Below are 23,590 nucleotides of genomic sequence, written 5' to 3' on the forward strand. Positions count from 1 at the left end.
TACATACAGCCACATCCAGGATGTTCTTTATGTATACAATGGACATTCTTAACTGATTAAATATAAATTAGTATTTTTACCTCCTCCATAAAGATCTATGCACTTGAGAGCATTTAGAACTAGGTATTGTGATTCCTCCCACATTGAAACCATGCTAGTGATTATTTTCATCACAACCTTGTATCTTTGATATTTTAAGGTTTACCTGAATTTACTTTCTCTTATCCTTCAGCTCCAAGTGTCCTGGCTTCAGTCTTAGATCCCCCTTGTTCATCCCAAGATGCTTGTTTTTTATATTGTTTTTAGTTTGTTGTTTCCCTGTTGCCTGTCAGTAGGATACAAGTTATTATCACTTTGATTCATATGATAGCTTAGTAGATAGTAAATATGTTCAGTGGATTAAGTACTCTAAGCTGGAAGCTATCCTCATTCATAATCTGTGTGATACTATTCCATTTTCTCTGGATCTCATTGCTATTTGTCAAAACAAAACAAAACACCTATTTTCATTGTTAGTTGTCATTCATTTAAAAGTGTTTGGTGGAGTACAGGGCCATAATTTTGCCAGTAAAGTGTTTGTCTTACAAACATGATGAATTGAGTTTGATTCCCAGCACTCATGGGAAAAGCTGACATGTTACGATGTGTTCACAATTCCAGTCCTAGGATGTTGAAGACAGGCAGGTCCTGGAGGCTCTAAAGTCAGTCTAAATGGAAATCCCCAGATCTTTATAAGAAATTATGTCCCTGCAAAGCAGTATGGATGATGTGTTCAGAACAGTATTGGAGACTGACCTCTAGTGTACATACATGTGAGTGCATGAGAGTGCACACGCGCATGTACACACACACACACACACACACACACACACACACACACACCACTGTACCTGAGCACTTTTCCAATTAGATACTTAATCTCACATTCTGTATATATATACAAATAGTTTCCAACCTTCCAATTTATTTCAAAATTTTCTTTTTGAATTTTGGCTTTCTGTAACTTTGATATGTGTGTTATTTTCTATTTTTCTTCCCATGCTGTTTGAGATTTACCTGATCCTTTAGTGATGGAAGCTCTTCATTCATAACCTCTTAAAACATCGCTTCTATGAATTTCTTTCTTAGGTACTGATTACAGGCATGACAGATCCTTTTTTTTGTGACTTTTACATACTTATTATTTTATGTTTCTCTATAATCGTCCTTCAGTCTGCTGGTTTCTATAGACATGAATTCTGGCTTCTCTTCCATACTACTTCCCGTAACTTGAGTATTTAATTTTAGTTGCATTATTTTTTAATTTTCAAAATTTCTATTTCATTTGAAGAGTAGAGTCCAGTATAAACTCTTCTTCCTTCATTTCCGTTCTTCAAACTAGTGATTATAGTTACTTTCAAGCTAATCATGTCCAGACCTCTCTGGGCATTTGTTTCTATTTTCCATGTATCTGCATGCATTTGTAACAGCAACATAGGCTCACCCATTTGGTATGTTGGCGGTCAATAAAACGAGAAGGAAGTGGGAGAGGGAAGAGGGCTGGGGTGTAACTCAGTGACAGAGGCCCTTTGGTTAATCCTCAGAACAGAGACACACCACACACGAGCAAGCACTCATTTGCAAATGTGTGTGTGTGTGTGTGTGTGTGTGCATGTGCACACACACACACACACATACACACACACTTATGTAGGCACACACACACACACATGACCGCACCCACATGCATGCTCTCTCTCATACACACACACACTAGTTGTAGCAAGTTAGAAGAGAACAGAGCAGTAGAGAACCTTCTAAAGCAGCATCTCTCCAAACAAATCAAAAAATGGATTTTGCTGGAAAGATGTATGCACATTAATACTGGAGAGACTAGTCATCACATGTAGTTACAGGCTTGTTCATGCACAGACACAGTTTACAATCATGTCTCGTAATACATTACATGTTTTAAAAAGTTAGTCAGGAATGTCTCCAGGCCGGAGAGTTAATATTAGAATTAGATTTCAGTGAACAAAGAGTACTCGCTTAGCAGATGTATGTCACAGCCTAAACTAGTTTAAAAATATTTTCTGTGGTTTTCTTTAGAACATCCTTTCTGAGACAAACAAAGAAACAAAACAAACTAAACCAAAACAAAGAGCTGGTTGGAAGGTATGTTAGCAGTTATCACAGATTACAGTAGCTCATTTCTATACAAGCCCAGTGCTTGTCCTAAAGTTCCTGTACAACAGCTAGCTGTCTGGATAACTTTACAGAAGACCAGAATTGACTAAACTACATGATCTCAGCATTCAGAGAGCAGATTTTTCATGGTGGGCAAGTGTAGTTGTGGGGATAGTGCCAAGTCTTTCCAGCGATCACATAATTATTTAACTTGTCCAGTAAATTTGAGATTTACAGATATGCTAATACAACACTTGTAGTTCATGTCTTCTCCGAGTGTAGCACTTTCAGAGTTTCATATGATAAGAAGGGGCTAATCCCTCTCATATTGTCCTTAAGTTGGTGTCTTTTCTACCTAGTGTCTATGCTTCCTTTTTGCTCTAGTCATTCGTGCTATGTTGAGAGTCAGAACTTCCTTGAGAAGAGAAGCATGTTTGGAAATCAGAGACCTGTTTATGTCTCACATTGCAGGTTTTGTTTTTTAAGTTCTTAGTGCCTCAATAACTTGTGAAAGACTGTCTGTCTCTAGATTCCTCCACCCCCTTAATGTACAGATTCTATGAATACCAAAAGAATGGAAATACTTCTATCATGAGTTGTTTTAATGCCAAACATTTTTACTCATGTACAGAGAAGGTGCATTACTGCTGAAATTCAAGACTTTCCTGATGTGAAGTTTCTTTCTTCAAACTACTAAGTCAGAGCACTTGAACTAGGAATGCATTGCCAGAAGCTGGCTCAAACTATTAACATCCCAGCACTGTAAAGGGGACCAGAAACCACCAGAAATGATCAAATTACATCTACCTAGGGCCTTTAAAGTAACAAGAACTCAAGGTTAGTGTCAACTTGGTGCCTCATAACGTTTCTTAAAATACAAATATGTCTAAATATAGCTTAAAATGCAGGTGTGTCTAAGATGTTGGTTAAGAACAAATTTCATAACTCATAGGCTTATAGACTATTATGTGATTTACAAGGTAATGGTTGTATTAAAATTTACCTTAAAGCCCACTCCAGGAGATGAACCCCATATCTGATACTGCTTAGATGTTCAAGAACCTGAGATTAGATAGCCCAGAGAACTATTGTAAAATCAAATACTACTGGTCTAAAAAAGAATAAAAATGTGATAAAATGACCCGTAATGATATTCCACTATACATATCAACCAGTGCCTTGCTCAGCCATCAGCAGAGAAGCTTCCTCTTGCAGCAGATGGGAATAAATACAGAGACCCATAGCCACACAATATATAGACAGTGAGAGACCTTGGACCACTCAGCATTAAATGGGATGCCTCCCACTCCCTCCCCCACAAAGCTCAGGGAACCTCATGGAAGAGGAGGTGGAAATAGTGTAAGAGCCAGAGGGCATGTGGTACACCAAAAAAACAAGGCCCTCTAAATCAACATGAGCAAAGCTCATATACACTCTAATACTGGGCCAGCATGCATAGGGCCAACACAGGTCTGCATCATGTCCTCTGTGCTTATAGTCTGGCTTCCAGTTTAGTATTTTCAGGGGATTCCTGAGTGTGCAAACAAATGAGTTACTGACTTTTATGCCTTCTCTTGGTCTTTTCCTCCTATTGGTTTGTCTTGCCCAACTACGATATGATAGTTATGATTTTCTTATTATATTTTATTTTGTTATAATTTTAAAAAGTGAATGAATGAATGAATGAATGAATGCCTAGCCATGAGAGTAAAGATTAACAACTGAACTGTCACCTATACCTGCTGAGAGAGAAAAATAGTTTTTGCCAATAGAGTGATACTGGGTTTATCAACCACTCCAAGACAGACCTCATGTTCAGTAGTTGACCAACATATAATGGACTCCACAGGTTTTGTTGATCCTGTGTGTTTGCTTTTGATGGCTACAATTTGATGTTTCATTTTGTTTGTTTATTAGTTTTCTCTTTTATTTTTGGGTTTAGTTTTATTTTATTTTCTTGGTTTGGAGGAGTTTTGTTGGTGGTTAGGTATTGTTTTTTTAAGAAATAACTTAAATTGGATGGGTAAGGAGGCAGATAATATCTGAAAGGACTTGGGGGAGGGGATGAATATGGTCAAAATATATTTAAATTTAAAAATATTTTTAAATAACAAAATAATAAAAACTATATAATTTAAATAAAAATAAAATAATTCAAACTTAAAATAGTAATTTATAATATTGACATGAACTACATATATTAGCATGGTTCAAAGAATTTACTTTTCTTTCAAAACAGTATAATATCTTTATGACTGTGTGTATAAATTTGTTTATTCATTTGTTTATTTTGAGATTCTGTTGAAATGTAAAGAGTGAATCTGGGACTGAATGGCTCAGTGTGTAAAGCTGCTTATGATGCAGGCCTGTGATGAGTTCAGTTTTAGAACCCATGTGGAAGGAGATAATCAGTTCTGCGAAGCTGTCCTCCCATCTCCACACACACTATGGTACTTTCCCTCCCATTCTTTCTTTCTAACGCTTTCTCTTTCTTCTTTCTCTATGTCTCAAACACACAACAACGACAACAATAAATCAACAGATAAAAAAGTAACTGTGTATAAATGCATTCTTTATTCATTGCTAGAACATATTTAAATTTAAAGTTTTCATTTTCTTAATCTATGGCATGATTAGAGTATCTATTTTGGTCACTGTTGTATATTAATAAAAATATCAATACATGAACTAGTCACCAAAGTTAAAAGAGAAGGAGTCCTGGATCACCTGTGTAGAAAATATTGCACAGACACAGACACACACACACACACACACACACACACACACACAGAGAGAGAGAGAGAGAGAGAGAGTTCACCCTTAAGATAATACATGGTTCATTTCCGATTTCTGTTTTTGACAATATCACCTTTATCTCATATTCTCTATAAAGTTTGATAAGAAATACTTAAAGTAATCAATAAACTCTAATAAACATTTCTTGGCAGTTGGCCTTCCTGCCATTTTTTTTTTCATGTTGGACTGTTCATCCTTAAATGCTTGGTGTTTTTTGTACTAGTGTGCTTGAGGTTTTGTGGTCTGATGACACCGTCAGGAACACAGAACCCTTTAGCTTCCTTTTGCTCAGTGGTCAGTCTAGGGCCCTCGTGCACACAGAGAGTGGATGTGTCAAGACAGCAATGCTGCTGGCAAATCTCTCTGGACCGTAGACCTGTGGCCCGACACAACAACTCATACTGGAAGTCTGGCTTTTAAGGTAAGTGTTGAAGCATTGGGGTAAAGATTTCTGCAATAACCTTGATAAAAATAGGCCTCCTGTTGTTGTCTGGTTCTAATTTGGAATCTTCAGAACCAAAAGCTATGAAAAGAAAGAGCCTCATTTTTTACCACAAACCTATGTTATAAAAAGAGTTGCCTTCTCCTTCCTGTATGTGTCACATGCTTCTGAAGATGAGGCCTTAGTTTGTGTTAGGCATTAAATTTGACACACTTATTTCAGAATTTGTCCCAAAAGAAAAACAGAAATGAATCCTGGTTACAGAACCATAGAGGACTTGGTGTTAGATTTATAGCCAGTTATTCAGAGACTTGTCTTTAACATGATGTGGTTTTTAGTATCAAATCCCTTTAATGCTATTATTGACAATATCATTCTATTTCATTCGGAAACATTCTGATAACTCTAATCAATACCAAAAATTATGATAGCAACCACATGCTGAGAAATTTCTAAAAAACAATTGCTCAAAATAATCTCTATGTTGTTTTACTTTTGAATTTCTGGGAGTAAAATTCCCAGGGTCGCTTAGATAAGGCAAGTGCTTGGTCACTGAATTGAACCCTCAGCATACTGCACTCGTTGTCATTCCACTTTTAAGTTATGTAACAGAAACACTCCAAAATTAATTCTTAAACTCATAAATACAATGTAAGAACACATGTACAAATAACTTTATTTTCTTAAAAAAAAAAGGCCTTTCATACCATTATCTCATATCTACAACTAATGGCATGCTTCCAATACATGGGATGAAATAAGATACAGCTTAAAATAAGTCACTCTCTGACTCTAAGGAGCTAGCTCAACCCTCTTTGTAAACGTGTTCTTGCAAGTCACTAAATTTACTGCACTTTAGTTTCCTCACAGCTGCAGAATATAATTGAGAAATTACTTCTTCAGTTTTACAACTCCTTATCCTGTTTTCTAATTAGTTCCTAAGTCAGTACTTTAGTCAATAGGCAGAACAGGAAGAGCAGCAGGTGATCAATCAGGGGATGATAATTCTGTTTGTCAAAATCCTGTTTGGTTGGAGAAATATTATCTAAACCTTCTAGGACAGAAGTTTGACAAACTTTGGTTGTTTGTTTGTTTGTTTGTAATAAAGGGTACATGGTAATTATTCTAGGCTCTGAAGGCTGAGGTAAAGTTGAAGGCAACATGTAAGTATTCATGTGTACATTTAAAATGCAACATTAAAAAACATAGCAATTGTTCTTAGTTCACACAGCAAATCTAAAAGCCAGAAGAGAGGAGGATGGAGCTTGGGGAACATTGTCCTCAGGACCCTCATTCTCGACTGTCATTTTTCACAGTTATAAAGTAAGAGGTCACCAGAATTGTTAATTTTAGCACTGGATTATCTATAGGGTGATCTACCAACCACCTAAATTTGTCTACAAAATTTTGAGGGGATGCAAAAATGTGTTTTAATGGGGAGTAAAGGCATACAGACCTCATCAATTACCACAGTGGCCTAAATTCCAGCTCACGTGAAGAAAATCAGATTTATTCATGAAAATGTCTTCCAATGTAAGAGTAAGCCAGCCCTGCAAAGTTTTTAGTACCAAGTGTTAGCACTATAAGAACATTGTGTGCTGTCACTGCAATAACAGGTCCAGATATGTTAAAAATGTTACAGTCTGTTCAAATTAATGATGTCCTTCAAGGAGACTTGAGAAAAATCCTAAAACTGCTCACGTGTTTCTTTTTTATTGTAAATGTACTTCATTTTGTAGTCAATAATAAAAAATTTATGTTGCTTATTTTTTCAAATAGTAAGTGGGATCTTAGAAAAATTTGTTCACTTTGATATATTCTTACACAACTTTGGAATCTACAAAACTCTGACTAAGGAAACAGAAGTAATTGCGTAACTGAGACCAGAGGTGTCAAAGTGCTGAAATAATGCCACATGTCCCACACCTCACTGAATACACCTTCACAGTCCCCTTGATTGTCAGCATTAGGAACGATGGAGGATTATATACCAAATGTATTTGGAAAAGCGTTCTGTGTTGCTTTATTTAAATGAAACAGTATGCAAAATTGTTGCAAAACACTAGACAATATTTGAAATCATGAAACCTTTGCTTCTGAATAGTGTTTTGGATTCTGCTTGCTAACATTCTTTATTACCAGTTGTTCAGGTGGTATGTTTTCTTTTACAGCCTTATAGTAATTCTTAGTTAATTCTACCATCTCTTGGCCCTGACTCCCTCTGTTTATAATGTTCTCTGTAGTTCTGAGGTGTCAAATCTTCCACCCAACTCTACTTAACCAAACATAACAGCATCTTTTGTTTCAGTTCATTTTGGCTTAAAATTAATAGTGCAATAGGGTAGTGACATTTGTTTAATTAATGAGTTAATACCTGGGTAGATTGTTTCATTGAGCCAGATTTGAAGTTGTCCTGGTTCATGTTCTTAGGCCACCATCATATTGTAACTAGTCAGTTTGAAGCCATTAACATTCAGTCTTTTTTACACCCAGAGTGGGAGCCACAGTCAAGGCTCTACCACTCTCTATCTGGGAAAGTATCAAGAATTCTGCCTCATGTTGATATCAGCAGCAGAACGCCAACAACCAATGCCATGGTGACTGCATACCAGCAAACAGCCGTGTCAGAATCCCTGTTTCTTTTAGCATTTCTGATATTTTGGTTTGGAACATTGGATCAATAGCTTCTACACTGATACCTGTATCTGACTGTGACATAACCAAATACATCAGTCACTCTGATGGTATACTTATCAACAAATTTTCTAAGAGTTAGACTTATAACTTCTATTGGAACCCTAGCATGGCCATGTTTTGATGTCTTCAGCAACATCAAGGAGGAGCTACAAACTTGTTCTGCTGTGGCCATGGCAGGAAACTCTGTGGATGACCCTGGCCCAGGGCAGGCACACGTTCTCCACATCCAAGGACTCTCTCCATATTTCTACTTAGCAACTATAATCCTTATATTATTAAGCTTTGATTTGTTGAATTTGATACTTTTAAAATTAACTCAGACTCTTTCTAATTCTGGCAGCTGTACCTTTTTTCTATGTTCCCCTCTTCTTCTCCCAGCTTTTCAACAACATAGCTTCCAGGGCAGCATCTCTCATTTGCTGAAGATTTGTCGCAGAGAATATTCCAATGAGTTAGCTTGACTCTATCCAAAGGAGCCACGCTATCTGAAAGGATTACTAAAATACTACATTTTAAAACATCTGAAAAGTTAGTTCATACGTTATGCTAAATTGTCTTCCTAATTTTCCCGTTTGATTTTATTTTGGATGCTAATGTTATTATTGATAATAACCACAATCAAGCTTTAGGTGATCAAAGTCTCTTTAATATAACAGCTTGTTTAACAGCAGTAGACATAATATATCGTTGTGTTCTAGAACAGTATCTGGTGCTTAATAAGTAAGCAGTATCCTGGAAATAGTTAAGTGAGTGAGCAAGAAGATAAAGACACCGTGGCAAAGACCATGTTAGAGGAACACTGAAGGTCGGGAACTCCAGCACTCAAAAAGAACTAGCGGCAGACTCCCAAGGCTGCTTCTCTTTTCGGATTTAAATGTAACTGTGATTTTGAAACATGTGGTTGCCTAAAGATCACAGTTCCTGCAGATTATGGAGACTTTTTAAAAATGAGTGACATTTGTTGTGCTTGACTCACACAGGAGAGAGAAATAGTTCTTGGGAAGCTGCTGGAACCCAATTTCTGGGCTGGGCTGGGGAGTGAAGGCTTTTTCTTATTGATTAATTAACTAAATATTTTTTTCTGATTTATTTTTGGATTCACTTTATATCCTTCACAACCCCCTCATTACCCTCTCCTTTTTCCTCAGAGAAGGGGAAGCCACCCATGCATGAAAACCCACACTGGTACATTAGCATGCATCAGGACTAAGCACATCCCTTCCCACTGAGGTCAGATAAGGGAGCCCAGCTAGGGGGTGGACATCCAAAGGCAGGCAACAGAGTCAGAGACAGCCCCTTCTCCAATTGTTAGGACACCCACATAAGATCAAGCTGTGTATTTGCCCCAAATGTGTAGGGTGCCTAGGTCCAGCTCATGCATGTTCTTTGGTTGGTTTAGTTTCTGTGATCCTCCATGGTTCTAAGTTAGCTGACTCTGTAGGTATTCTAGTGTACTTGACCACTTTAACTTTTTTCAGTCTGTCCTCCCACTCTTCCACAAGGCTCCCTAAGCTCTACCTGATGTTTGACTTTGGGTCTCTGCATCTGATTCCATTAGCTGCTGGATGAAGCCTCACAGATGACAGTTATGCTAGGATCCTGTATACAAGCACAGCAGAGTATCATTGACAGTGACAGGGGTTGGTTCTCTTTCATAGGATGGGTGTCAAGTAGGCCCAGTCATTGGTTGTCCATTTCCTCAGTCTCTGCTTCATTTTATCCCTTTATACAAGTTTGCACTCCCATCTGCAAAGGAGGAATGTTTCCTATCTCCACATCCTCCCCTGCCTGTGCTGTCCATTGTTTTCTGTTTTTTTTTTTCCCATTCTAATATGTATAAGGTGGAATCTGAGTTATTTTGATTTGGATTTCCCTGAAGACTAAGGAGGTTGAACATTTCTTTAAGTACTTCTCAGCCATTAATGAATCCTCTGCTGGGAATTTTCTGTTTAGCTCTGTACCTCATTTGTTAATTGGGTTAGGTGGTTTGCTGGTGTCTAACTTCTTGAGTTAGTTATATATTTTGGATATTATCTGTTAGATGGAGGGTTGGTGAAGATCTTTTCCCAATTTGTGTATAGTCACTTTGTCCAATTGACAGTGCTCTTGGCCTTACAGAAGCTTTTTAATTTCATGAGGTCCTATTTATTAATTGTTGATCGTAGAGCCTGAGCTATTAGTGCTCTGTTCAATAAGCTGTCTCCTATGTCATGAGTTCAAGGCAGCTCCCCATTGTTAGATTTACTGTGTTTAGTTTTGTCTTGAGGTCTTTGATCTACTTGGATTGAGTTTTGTGCAGGGAGTTAGAAATGGGTTGATTTGCATTCTTTTACATGCAGATACTAGTTAGACCAGCACCATTTGTCAAATATGCTTTCATTTTCCATTGTATTGTTTGGACTTCTTTGTCAAAATTCAAGGGTCCATAGGTCTGTGGGTTTGTTTCTGGGTCTTTGATTCTATTCTGTTGATCAACTTGTATGTTTTATACCAATACTATGTGATTTTTATTACTATTTCTCTGTACTACAGTCTGAAATCAGGGATGGTGATACTCCCAGAAGTTCTTTTACTATACAAGATTATTTTGGCTACTGTGGTTTTTGTTTTGTTTTTGTTTTTCCATATGAAGTTGAGAATTGGTCTTTCAAGGATTGCAAAGAATTGTGTTGGAAATTTAATGGGAATTGTATTGAATTTTTAGATAGCTTTTAGTAAGATGTCTATTTTTACTGTGTTAATCCTACTGATTCATGAGCATGGGAAATCTTTCCATCTTCAGATATCTTCCTTTTTTTCTTCAAAGATTTGAAATTCTTGTTATACAGGTCTTTCACTTACTTGTTTAGAATTACACCAAGACATTTTATATTATTTGTGGCTGTTGTGAAGTGTGTTGTTTCCCTAATTCTTTTCTCTACCTGTTTATCATTTACATAAAAGAGGGCAATTGATTTTCATTTTAGATAATTTTTTAATCAGCCACTTGTTGGAGGTGTTTATCAGCTGTAGGAGTTCCCTACTAGAATTCTTGGGGTCATTCATGTATTCTATCATATCATCTGTGAAAATCGGCACAACTTCTTCCTTTCTAATTTGTGTCTCCTTGATGTCCTAAAGTTGTCTTATTGCTCTAGCTAGGATAAGACTTCAAGTCCTAGGATAGGATTTCAAGTACTATGTTGAAAAGATAGTGAATAGCCTTATCTTGTTCCTGATTTTAATGAAATTGCTTTAAGTTTCTCTCCTTTTAATTTGATGTTGGCTTTTATTATTGTATTTAGGTGTGCATCATTTATGCTTGATCTCTCCAAGAGTTTTAACATGAAGGGAGATGAATTTTGTCAAAGGCTTTTTCAGCATCTAATGAAATGATCATGTGGTTCTTTTTCAGTTTGCTTATATGGTAGATTACACTGATGGAGTTTAATATATTTAACCATCCCAGCATCCCTGGGATGAAGCCTACTTGATCATGGTGGATGATATTTTTGATGTGTTCTTGGATTTGGTTTGGGAACATTTTATTGAGTATTTTTATATCAATGTTCATTAGGGAGATCGGTCTAAACTTCTCTATCTGTGTTGAATTTTCATGTGCTTTAGGTATCAAGGTGATTGTGGATCCATACAATGAGTTTGGCAATGTTCCTTCTGAAGTAGCTTGTTCTGATGTTGCTTATATTCTAATGATAAAGATTGGCTTCTCAAGAAGTGATTGCCTCTGAGAAGCATATCCTCTTTTACACCAAGTGATGCTATATGAACTTTGCTTTCCAGTTTAACCAGTCAATAAAAGGCTTGTGTGGTTTAGCTATCAGGGTGATTGTGGACTCACAGAATGAGTTTGACAATGTTCCTTCTGCTTCTATTTTGTGGAATAGATTGAAGAGTACTGATATTAGCTCTTCTAAGTCTTGTAGAACTCTGTGTTAAAACTCTTTGGACTTGAGCTTTTTTGGTTGGGAATCTTTTAATGACTGCTTCTATTTTCTTAGGGTTTATAGGACAACTTAAATTCTTTACCTAATCTTGATTTAACTTTGGAAAGTTTTATCAATCAAGAAAACCATCCATTTCATTTCCAGTTTTATAGAGTAAAGGCTTTTGAAGTAAACCTAATAATTCTCTAGATTTCCTCAGTGTCTGTTTTTATGTCCCTCTTTACATTCCTGATTGTATTAATTTCGATGCTGTCTTTTTCCTTTTTGTTAGTTTGGCTAAGGGTTTGTCTATCTTGGTCTATCTTGTTAATTTTCTCAAAAGACCAACTCTTGATTTCTTCATTTTGTTGTTTACACATACACACACACACACACACACAGAGAGAGAGAGAGAGAGAGAGAGAGAGAGAGAGAGAGAGAGAGAGAGAAAGAGAGAGAGAGATTAATTATTTAATTATTTATTTTAACCCTGAGCTTTATTGTTTTCAGTTATCTATTTCTATTGGGTAGGTTCTTTTTGTTCTAGGGCTTTTAGGTACTCTGCTAAGTTGCTAGTATGAGATCTCTCCAATTTCTTCATGAAGATGCTTAGTGCTATGTATGTTCCTCTTAGCACTGCTTTCATTTTATCCCATAAGTTTGAGTATATTGTGCCTTCATTTTCGTTGAATTCTAGATAGCCTTTAGTTTCTTTATTTCTTCCCTGACCCGGTGGTCATTCAGTTGAGAGTAGGTCAGTTTCCATGACTTTTTAGGCTTTCTGTTATTTCTATTGTTATTAAAGTCTAGCTTTAACCCATGGTGCTCTAACAATATAAAAGAGATTATTTCAGTTTTGTTGTGTATGTTAAGGCTTGCTTTGTGACTGACTGTATGGTCAATATTTGGGAGAAAGTTCCACAAGGTGCTGAGAAGAAAGTATTTTTGTTTGGGTAAAATGTTCTTTAGATATGTGTTAGATCCATTTGCTTCATAACCTCTGTTAATTTCATTATTTCTCTGTTTAGTTTCTGTCTCTATGACCTATCCATTGATGAGAGAGGGGTGTTGAGGTCTCCCACTATTAATGTATGTGTTTTGGTGTATTATTTAAGCTTTAGTAATGTTTCTTTATAAATGTGGTTGCTCTTGCCTTTGGAACATAAATATTCAGAACTGAAACATCGTCTTCATCGATTTTTTCCTTTGATGAATATGAAGCATCCTTCTCGATATCTTTTGATTAATTTTGTTTGGAAGTCTGTTTTGTTGGATATTAGAATTGCTACTCCAGCTTGCTTCTTGTGTCTTCTTAAACACACACACACACACACACACACACACACACACACACACTGCCACCACCACCATCAAAATAACAGAAATTAGCAATCATTGGTCATTAATTCCTCTCAGCATTAATGGATTCAATTCCCCAATTAAAAGCCAGGCTAACAGAATAGATGTGTAAACAGAATCCATCATTCTGCTGCATATATAAGAAACACACCACAGTAATAAAGATAGATATTACCTTAGAGTAAAATTCTGGAAAGAAGTTTTCCAGGCAAACAGACTCAAGAAACAAGCTGAAGTAGACAGTCTAATATCTAATAAATTAGACTTTCAACTAAAATTAATCAAAAGAGATGGGGAGTAAAGTTTTATTGATCATTTTCTGCCCTTTGGGGGAATGGACAGGAAGTCACACCTCTAGAATGTTGTGTGAAAACAGCAGGCTTTTCCACACAAGCCTAAAGCCAGATAAGAGAGAATGGGACTCCATTCTGTTCCTTGACAAATGCATTCATTCTTTGCCCCATCATCTGCCTACCTGAAGGTACTTGCTGATCAGGGCTTCCTCACATCTGGATGGAGTAGGGGAAGGATGGGGTATTTATTCCTTTTTGCTTTAAGAATAATATCCTCTTTTTAAAAAGACATTCAATACTTAGCAGCTAGTTTGTTTTCTTCTCAGAGGAACTTTAAATTTTATTTATATATTTGTTAAAAATATTTCATTCAATGTAAAGAAATACAGTTTAGATATTAAATAACAGTACAAGAAATAATTTTATACAGTTTTAAAGAGAAAACAGAGTAAATATTTCAGGTTACAAGCTCCTTTAAGTTTTAAGATGAAAAAAATTTAGGAGACATAGTGAGATTTTGTCTCATAGCATTTTTGGGAAATAATAACAAAAGGCAGCATTGTGCTGTGTATCTGGTATTACTTCTGATGCCTTCTTATGTGAAATGAGGCATCTCATCTATCGCCTGCTGCTGCTGCTTCATCCCCAGGGGACAAAACAGAAATGTACCACTTATTTTGTGACAGACTGTGAGCATCATCCCTGGTAAACATCATCTATTGTTGTTCTGTTTAGCAATTGTACTGAAGACATATTTTTGAAAATCCCTAGAGATTCACCCTGATGCATCACTGAATGCTTGCTCCCTCCACATGACTTTACTACCTTCTGTTCCTAGTTGGGAACCCTTCTTTGCTTTCACTTCCACAAATTTGGACTCTCCTTCTAACTTCTAAGTATCTGTGACACCGAGTAGAAGATGTCAAAAACCAGGCCATCTCTGTCAAAAGAACCACTGAACAGAATGTGGCCTCTCTAGGTCTGAGTCAGCTCCAGTGTTGCAAGTGGCTCCTTCTTTTCATGCACAATGGGGTAAGTTGGACTACCTTTTCCTCACCGAGGACTGGTTCTCTGTAGAAGACAAATCTCTCTTCTTCTGTTGTTAAAATTACCATGATGGTGATGTAGATTTACCTATCTACACATGTTAATATGGTTCAGTTGCTTATTATATTCATTTTGTTGGATAGACAGAATAATCATATTACCCATTTTCAGTAGATGTTTGTGTTTTTCTTCCCCAAGCTAAACTGTACATACAAAACAATTTTTTTTTGATTCTCTTTCTCTCCAATACCTTCATAATCTTTATTCTCTGGTCAGTTTCTAAGAACTTGATAGAGGGCATTTATAGGAGTATGTCCATGTAATATTTGTTGTTTTGTAGGATGAAAAAATGCTTGCTTCCAAGAGTCACATAAAAAAATGAGTTATGTATTTTTGACTTTCTTCATCAATGGTTAGGATGAGTAGAAGTTTAGTCTGAATGGATTCCACTATGAACATTTTGCACATCACTTACCATGGTTCTCCAGCCTGCTGATCTGAATAGACTGAACTTTCTCTTCTCCAGAATGTTCCAATCAAGAGAAATTAAAAGTTTAGTGTCAAATTTTCTTTGTGGGCAGAGATCAGAAACAGGCCCATTAAAATCTTTCCCCTTGGGAGAGACATTTATAGAAATACAAAGTGGTTATATAATCCTTGCCAGACAAATATTTGTTAGCATAATATTGGTTAAAATAAATATAAAGAGGATGGAAAAATCACTATCCAAATGCCTGGGTGAGTGCCTAGTTTGCTGATTTTCTGGAATAAGTTTTTTTTTCTTCTGACTTTTAGTTACTTGATATTCTATGTAATGTATTTTGATCATTCTCATTCTCCATTACCCAACTCTACTAGGCCCATTCACTCTTCCCTTTCTACCCAGTCTGTGTCCCCTTTCCCCTTCAAGGTCAATTTGTGCTGCTAAAATAACTTCCTCTGCAGCATGGTCAATTTATCAGTTTTCTTATGTTTTTTCACCTGTTCTTTCCCCTCTCAACTAAATATTGTTAATATCTTTGGCTTTTGGTGGAATCATGCAAGCTTCTCTCTTCACGCTGGGATTTGGTCTGGCTTAGGCTTGTCCAGGTTTTTTCTTTTTTTTTTCTTTTTTTTTTTTTTGCATGCTGCTATAACTGTAGTGAGCTCCTGTGTGCATCTGCAATGTTGTATCAAACAATAATCCTTCCTTGTAGTCATCCACTGCCTCTGCCTCTTATACTCTTTCTCTCCCCTCTTCTGTGGTGATCCCGGACATTGGAAGGAGGGATATATGCTTCATTCAGGGCTAAGCATTTGCTATTCTCTTATTCACTGTACATTGGCAGGTTGTGTGTTTCTACTTTAATCATAATCTACTGTAAATAGAAGGTTCTTTGATGAAAGTTGAGACATACATTAATGTATGGGTATAAGAAGAATTCATTAGCAGTCAGTTTAATACTATGTAGTTTAATACATTTAGAAGAATAATAGTAAGTTCTTCCCTAGGGACTATGATGTCTGTATAGTTGTAGAGTCTTGGGCTGATGATTGTACTAGGTATAGGTTGTATCTTGTGGAATGGGACTTAAATCCAATCAGTGAGTGTTTGGTCACTCTCATGATGCTTATGCCACTGTTGCACTAGTGGACAGTATATATACTTCTACTGCAGTAGGTTTCCGTATGATTTTTTTCTGAAAATTCTTTAGTGTTATGTATCCCTGTCATTTTCTCTCTTCTATCCTGCTATCCTTCCACACACTCTAATTTATCCTTTATTACATAATTACCTTTTATTCTTTAGATTTATTGTTATTTTGTGTGATTGGAGTTTTGCCTTCATGTATGTATGTGTGGGGGTGCTAGATCCCTTGGACCTGGAGTTACAGACAGTTGTGAGCTGAGAATTAAACCCAGACCCTCTGGAAGAACAATTAGTGCTCTTAACAACCAGCCAACTCTTCAGCTTCTCAGAATGATGCTTTAACCCTTTATACCAGAGCATTCTGCTTTCTTTCCTTTGGAAGAAATTCCCCTGCAGGGATCTATATGAGCTTCACTGACAGCAGACAACCCATGGAAGCCAGAAGACAGTTTGGCACAACATGACTCAGTAGCCAGTGTTGTTTCAAACTTTGGAACTCTGACTCTGACTTGCCTGTTTTAGGCTTATTTACACTCAGCACTATCTGCTAAAAACTATTTCTGTAGTGATTAACTCAATCCCGCATGTACCATAAAGCATGCCCAAACCATTTGAGGAACAAAGTAATCGAAATATAGATCAGATGTGAGTTCATTGAAACTCATTGTAAAGTAAGCATGACACCTTTCATAAAGATAGGTTGTATAGATTGACTGAAAAACATTAAGATAACGAGAGTGGGTCTGAAGATCAGCCTTCAGCCACAGGGATTGTGCAAAGGTCGCCAGGTTAGAAAACACATCTGCTTCAGGCTTCTGCATGAAAATTGGGTTTTGTACTCTTTCCCTTGAGGGCATAAGCCCTCTGTGCTTGACATTCCAAGATCCACCAGTGCAGTTCTTAACCTATGGGATGTGACTCTTTTGGTCACAGGGTTCACCTAAGAGCACTGGAAAACACAGACATTTACATTACAATTCACAACTGTAGCAAAATTACAGTTATGAAGTAGCAACAAAAATAATTTTGTGGCTGAGGGTCACCACAACATGAACTGAGTTATGGATCAGAGCATTAGGAAGGAAGGGTGACAACCACTGCCCTAGTGCACGTCAATGAGCACAAAAATCTCTGCGCTTCCACCACTCCCCCATGGGTTCCTAGTAATTTACCAACCTCTCTGAGTGTTCCAACTAAGATTCATATATTGATAGTTCAAAGCTAACATCTACAAATAAGAAAAAAACCACAGATATTTGGCTTTCTGGGTCTAGCTTACTTCACTCAGGCTGATTGTTTTCATCTCCATTCATTTACTTGCAAATTTTCTAATTCCAATTTTCTTAATAGCTGAGTAATATTCTACTGTCTTAGTGCACCCTATTTTCATTATCTGTCCTTCAGTTTATGGACATTTAGGCTGTTTCCATTTTCTGGATATTGTGCATAGAGCAGCAATGACCATTGATGAGTAAGTATCTCTATAGTAGGATACAGAGTCATTGAGGTATGTGTTCAAGAGTAGTATAAATGGAGCAGATAGATCTATTTTCAGCTGTTTGAGGCATCTTCATACTGACTCACATAGCCTTTTCGTCTTATCTCTGTCTCTCATCTGAGCTAACACAATGCTTGAAAATAGGTAAATGAACAGGAATCCACTAGCAGCTCAAGTAGTGCCCAAAGCGCTGCTTAACCACTCAGCAGTTGCCAGCTGGGAGCTCTGGTAGGAAGTCCATGGGTCTTGGCACTTTACCTTATGCAGAGGAAGACAGTGAGACTTTTGGGAGGATTAAGGCAAGGCTTGAGGTGGGACACCTTCCCTTGTTCCTAGGACAATAGCCTGCCACTGCCTCAAGAAGTCTCCTTTGTAATGAGCTTTCATTTGTCTTCTCTAATGGTTGTCTTTGTGGTCAGCATCTCCTATATGTTAGGAGGTTCTGGGTTTCATTAGTCTATGTCTCTCTATATATATATATTTTTTTCAAATTCCACTTTAGAAATTGAATGATTGATGCTCTTCTCCAATTCTGGAGAATTTTCAGCTATCATCTCTCTAAAAAAGTTATTTGCTTCACTCTCACTATTGCTTATTCTAGGACAAATTTAACTTCCATGGGATGACTCTTTAGTGGTTTCCATTTTCTTCACAGGATCGCAGAGCAGTTGCTAGGAAACAGAACTGAAACCCAGTTCTTTGGGCTGGAAATTGGCTGTATCTCTTTCTTAGTAGCTGTGCGGATTTGGGTGGGCTCTTTAACCTTTCTGTACCTTGGTGCCCTCAGTTCTAAAAATGCTAAGACTGCCCGGGACTTCATGGTAACTTCAAGACGTGAACGAGGTTGCACTGTGCTAAAGCATGTGAGCAGTGTATTTATTCCAGTGTTTCCTTTTGAAGAAAGTTTACTCTTTATTGCATATAATGCACTAAGCTTTACTCTCTGTGTTTAATATTTCCATTGAGATTCTAATTTTATCACTATACTTTCTATTTTCAAAAGTTAACTTTTTAAAAAGTAACTTTTAGGTGTTTAATTGTTTTTAAGAAGCCTAAACAAATGACTTTCAAGAGGCAAGGCTTCTTAAATTTGCTAAATATATTCTTTTATTGTTTCACTTATAATTTCCCTCCCAAGCTCCTCCAGCCTCCTCAGAGTTGCTTACCCAGCTCAGACTAGGATTTCACTTTTTTTTTTTTTTGGCATGCCTAGATATTGCTGGGTTCTCTCAATTGTGAACTTTCAGGTGGAATTGTTTGAAGAGAATTTATTTTTCACCATCTGAAAATAAGAATCTGAGCAAGAAGGTGTACTGAGTCTTTCATCAGAAAGGAATGTTCTCCAAGCTTCTTTCCTTTCAAGTCAGCTGGGTGTAGTTGAATAACAGTCTGACTTTAACTTTGACTTGGACCGTGGTTTTGTATTCTGTGTTCTCTGTATACTGGCCTGCTAGCTTTACCAAACTACATTTCTGATTCCTCCTTGCCCCTCACCTGCAGAGAGGTGTTCTGTTTATTTTATCCATGGGTTTTAAAGCACTTTAAAAGAGCACGGTTGAAGCTACCATGAGAAATCTTCCCTAGCGTGTACAAGGCACTGGGTTCAATGTCATCAATGTACTTCCAAAACAGAGGGCAGGGGGAAATTTTAAAAATGTTGATTGGCAGCTTAAAACACGTTGCACCATTAACAGAGGATCACCCTTATTTCATTGACCTATAAGGTCCATGCCTGAGTTATCAGCAGGTCATCAGTGACAAGCTTGCTATCAATGCTTTTCAAACAAATAAATGTATGCAGTTGAACATACCTTGCTGTTACTTGGATCCTTCTCCAACGGGACTGAGAAACTTTGTTTTCATACCTTACACAAACAGTCGAAAAATGTTAAAGTTAAAAGTAATAAATGATCAATACTTACCACTTTGAGACTCTTCCAGTTACACAGGAACATAGGATGGATTAGGGACAGGATAAGTCCCAATATACTTTTTCATAGACACAGCCAGCCACTCATATCTACAGGTTCTATAGTCTTCAGCTTAACCAACCAATGAAATTCGAAATTATTCAGAAAAAAAGCACCCTTTGTGCTGAATATATGTCTACAAGGTGATTTCTTTTGCCATTGCTTCCTAAACAAGATCACACCTATTTTGAAAGCATGCATATAAAGTCACACAAGTTTTTAGAGGTGACTAAAATTATATGGGTATGTAGCAGACTTTGTGAGCCCTGGGAAAAGACCAGAGACTCAATCCATTTATAATTAAAAGATTCATTATCTGCTAATGGTGTGCAAACTGCTGCATATCAGTAGCAAGTAAGAACCCAAAGATTATGGTTTAGTGACTTGCTACATACAGTTGGCAGAGGCTCTGGCAAAGTGGCATTCAAGTGGTGAGGGGAAAATGTGACCATCATCAAAGGGAAAAGATGTTTGGTGCCAAAGATCCTGACTTTTGCGCTGTTGCCCCCTGTAAGCAAGGAACGAGTAGATTTTTATGGTGTGTTTTTCTTTTCACATAGATGGTAATGACTATCAACTATGAAGCTGTGCATGGACAAAGGAATACAAGACACCGATTCCTGTGTGAGTGTCTGTCCAACTGCTCCTTGCTTTCAAAACCAACTACTCACTCACCTGCCTGCTTCCCACTCCTCTTCCCTTTTCTCTCCCATGCCTCCATTTCTCACCTCTCTTCTTCTCTTTACCCATCTCCTGTTAAAGAGTATAGTGGTAGACTCAAGTGAACGATGCTCAGTCTTGGATGGAAGTTCTTGGGAGCAGAATAACTTCAGACAGGAGCCTATGGTAAAAACACTGCCTCCAGGGCTGAGAGTTGCACCCAAACCTCCCAGATCCTCTCATGTGTTGATATTAAATGCTTACTGCTTGCCAAAAGAATCCTAAATATTTGTAACTTTGGTGCTGAGAGCTAGGACTTGCATATATTTACTATGTTACAAGGCAGATATTTTCATCTGATTTTATAAATGAGGAAACTCTAGGCATGGGAAGGTTGAAGAGATATCCAGATCAGCTGCTAAGTATCCCACTGTATTTCCTGACTATAACTTTCCTATGTCTCCAGTTTTGACAGGATTTATGAAGATTATTGACAAGCTAAGGTGTTCAAATTGGCTAGATACAGAGGATAATTCCTTTTCGTTGTCACCAGCAACCAACATTTATCAAAAGTCTGATGAAAAGTTTGTTGAAGGTAGATTCTCTGCATCCAATTATAAAGCACATAATAGAACAATTTTTAGATGAAGGAAGCATCATGATCATCTGAACTTAATAATTCAGGATATGCTAATTGTGGACACATGTCAGCTTCTCAATATAGTTCAATTAAATGAAAGTAGCAAAGTTTCAGAGTCGAGTCTACAGTCACATAACACTACAAGCTTCCTTTCCTCAGTAACGAAGGATGGCAGGATTTAAAGGAAGGCAAAGGTTGGGAGCAAATAAAGAAGAAAGGAGAGCTCAGTTCATGAGAAAATAGCGTTTGAGAAGGGAAGGAAAAATATACTATAATTAGAAAGCTCCGGAGACTAGTAACCACAGTGAGCTTGCTGTACAGAAATCAATTGGTTTTTGTCTGACAATCGCACAAAGTGAGTTCTCTGGCTCTGGAAGCTTCTAGATACCAGTAAAATCTTCCAAACAGAAGAAAAGATTGGAATCTGCATGACCTCTCAGCTAGCAGGTAGCCTGTAAGGTGCTCTGGCTGCAGCTATTAGCTCTTGGAACTGCCACAGCAGCCCGGCAGATTTAGAAGTCTAATTTTACATGAGCTTGAGCTGAGGCATAATTAGCCTGAACTCAGGGGAAGAACTAACTTAGTTACTGAAGGGAGCCCCAAATCTAGTCTCTAGTGCTACAGGCATTAAGAACAAAACAAACAACCCAAAACTCGTTCTCTGAAAATATTCTTGGAGAAAAAGCTAGACCAGAGAAGCCTTTGTTCTAACTAAGTAGGGTGTTGTTTTGAATTTTATGATTGGAATAGGCATTTCTACCCCAAGCTTTTGCAAGAACTAGCAAGGAGACAGAAGAGTGAGATGCCATCTTCAGAGAGCAGCCAAACTCAAACCAACTGGTAACACTTGAGAAAGAGAACATTGTGCTGTGTGTGAAGTAGATGCTATCCAACTGTGTTGTGTGTAAGGTAGATGCTATCCAATTGCAGGCAGAGACATCCTGGGTTGCTCCTGGGAAAAAATACATTGATTTAGAGTACTGTGTGGGGAAAGGAAGCAGGGGCTTCTGTAGGCCACCAACCCCATAGATATTGAGTTCATCCCTGGCAGAAGCATTGGAAATGACCAGAATGGTAGTACAACAAGAAGATGTAAAGTTCAAAGGCCTTGCTTAAGAAACTTATTCAAACATGTCAATATAATGTCTGTTATTGTTCTTTGCTCTCTATTGGTTAATTTTGTTATTGAGAATTTTACACTTGCATATAATGTCTTGAGTTGAATCTTCCACCAAATCCTCTTATCTTGCTCCTATCACTCCCAACCACTCCTTATGCCTCCGATTCTCTTTCCTAGAATTGAAGTCTTTTGTTTTATGACTCATTTGATTTAACTAGTGCCATCTGGGTGACATTTAGATTGGAACTATCCACCAGTTTCTGATGGAGTCATTAGTGAAAATACAGTGGAAGACAATGAACAATTCCCACCCTCCAGATTTATTAGCATTAAATGGTTTCGGGATGAGTGGAGCTCCTGATCCCCAGCCTCCATATCCATGCCATACTGTTGATGAGCTCGTTCTTGTATAGACACAGTGCAGGCATCTACAACTGCGGTGCGTTTGTGTTTGTAATGGCTATGCCTTACCCAGAAGGTGACATTTCTCAGCCTTTCTCATTATCTTCTGGCTCTTACGTTCTTTTCTTCCTGTCTTCTGCAATATTCTGTAAGCTTTAAAGGAGATAGTACAAATGTCTCATTTAGAGCTAAATACTCCATTACTATCCTCAACATCTTTAATACCTATGAGTCTTAGCACTCACCACCTTTTACTTGAGAGGCTTCCTTGATTAAGTCTGAAGGTGGTATTTGTGTATGGATACTAGCATAAATATTTAGAAGGTATCTTGGCATTATGTCAATTTAGCTGAGCAACAGTATTCAGTTCCCACCAGGACCTAGAATCTCTTCCACCATTGAGATTTGTCAATGTTAATAGTGCCAGCCATTTGTTACCTTCTGTAGAGATGATCTCAAATTCAGAGAGGAATTGATTACCTGTACAGCAGTAGTACTGTTATTGCATAAGTGGGTAGATTGTGGCTGCCAGTTGGTCTCATGGATTGCAGAATTCATGGCTCTGTAAGACCACTGGCGCCTTTTTTCTCCCAGCAGCCCCATGGCTCATTCAAGGATTACGAAAGCTAGCTGATGGGGAGGAAGCTTCCAGCTCGTTTCCAACGTGATTTCACTCTATCCTTCACACATGGAGTGTGGTTCCTTCAGCAACAGAGACTGATGGAGAGTTTATTAAACTATGTTTAAGCAGAACCAAGAAAAACTACATGTAGAAACAAATGTATTGTGTATCCAAGAATGTTGTTTTGTTAATGGCATTAAAGTTACTGCCTTTAATGGAAAAAGTCAGGGCACTTTTGTGTGGTTGGGAACTATTGCATTAGTAGCTTAAAAACACTTATCTTTCTTGTTTTTCAAGGGCATCTTAAATTTTACTTATACTTTTT

At 37.5% G+C, this 23,590-nt stretch overlaps 1 protein-coding gene across 2 annotated transcripts in view; it reads left to right on the top strand.

The window, feature by feature from the left end:
• Positions 1-5,337: 5,337 nt before the first annotated feature.
• The window catches only part of Gpr141 (G protein-coupled receptor 141), a 60,807-nt gene continuing 42,554 nt past the window's right edge, over positions 5,338-23,590 (top strand). Inside the window, exons 1-2 of one of the 2 annotated variants that reach the window (XM_028789269.1) lie at positions 5,347-5,383; positions 20,382-20,445. The gene's annotated coding sequence lies outside the window, so the exon portion shown is untranslated. Of the gene's footprint in view, positions 5,384-20,381; positions 20,446-23,590 lie in introns of both variants that reach the window. The other variant, XM_028789270.1, reaches the window with a different exon arrangement.

The sequence above is a fragment of the Grammomys surdaster genome, unplaced genomic scaffold (assembly GCF_004785775.1).
Source record: "Grammomys surdaster isolate TR1022 unplaced genomic scaffold, NIH_TR_1.0 125807, whole genome shotgun sequence".
NCBI classification, from domain to species: domain Eukaryota; kingdom Metazoa; phylum Chordata; class Mammalia; order Rodentia; family Muridae; genus Grammomys; species Grammomys surdaster.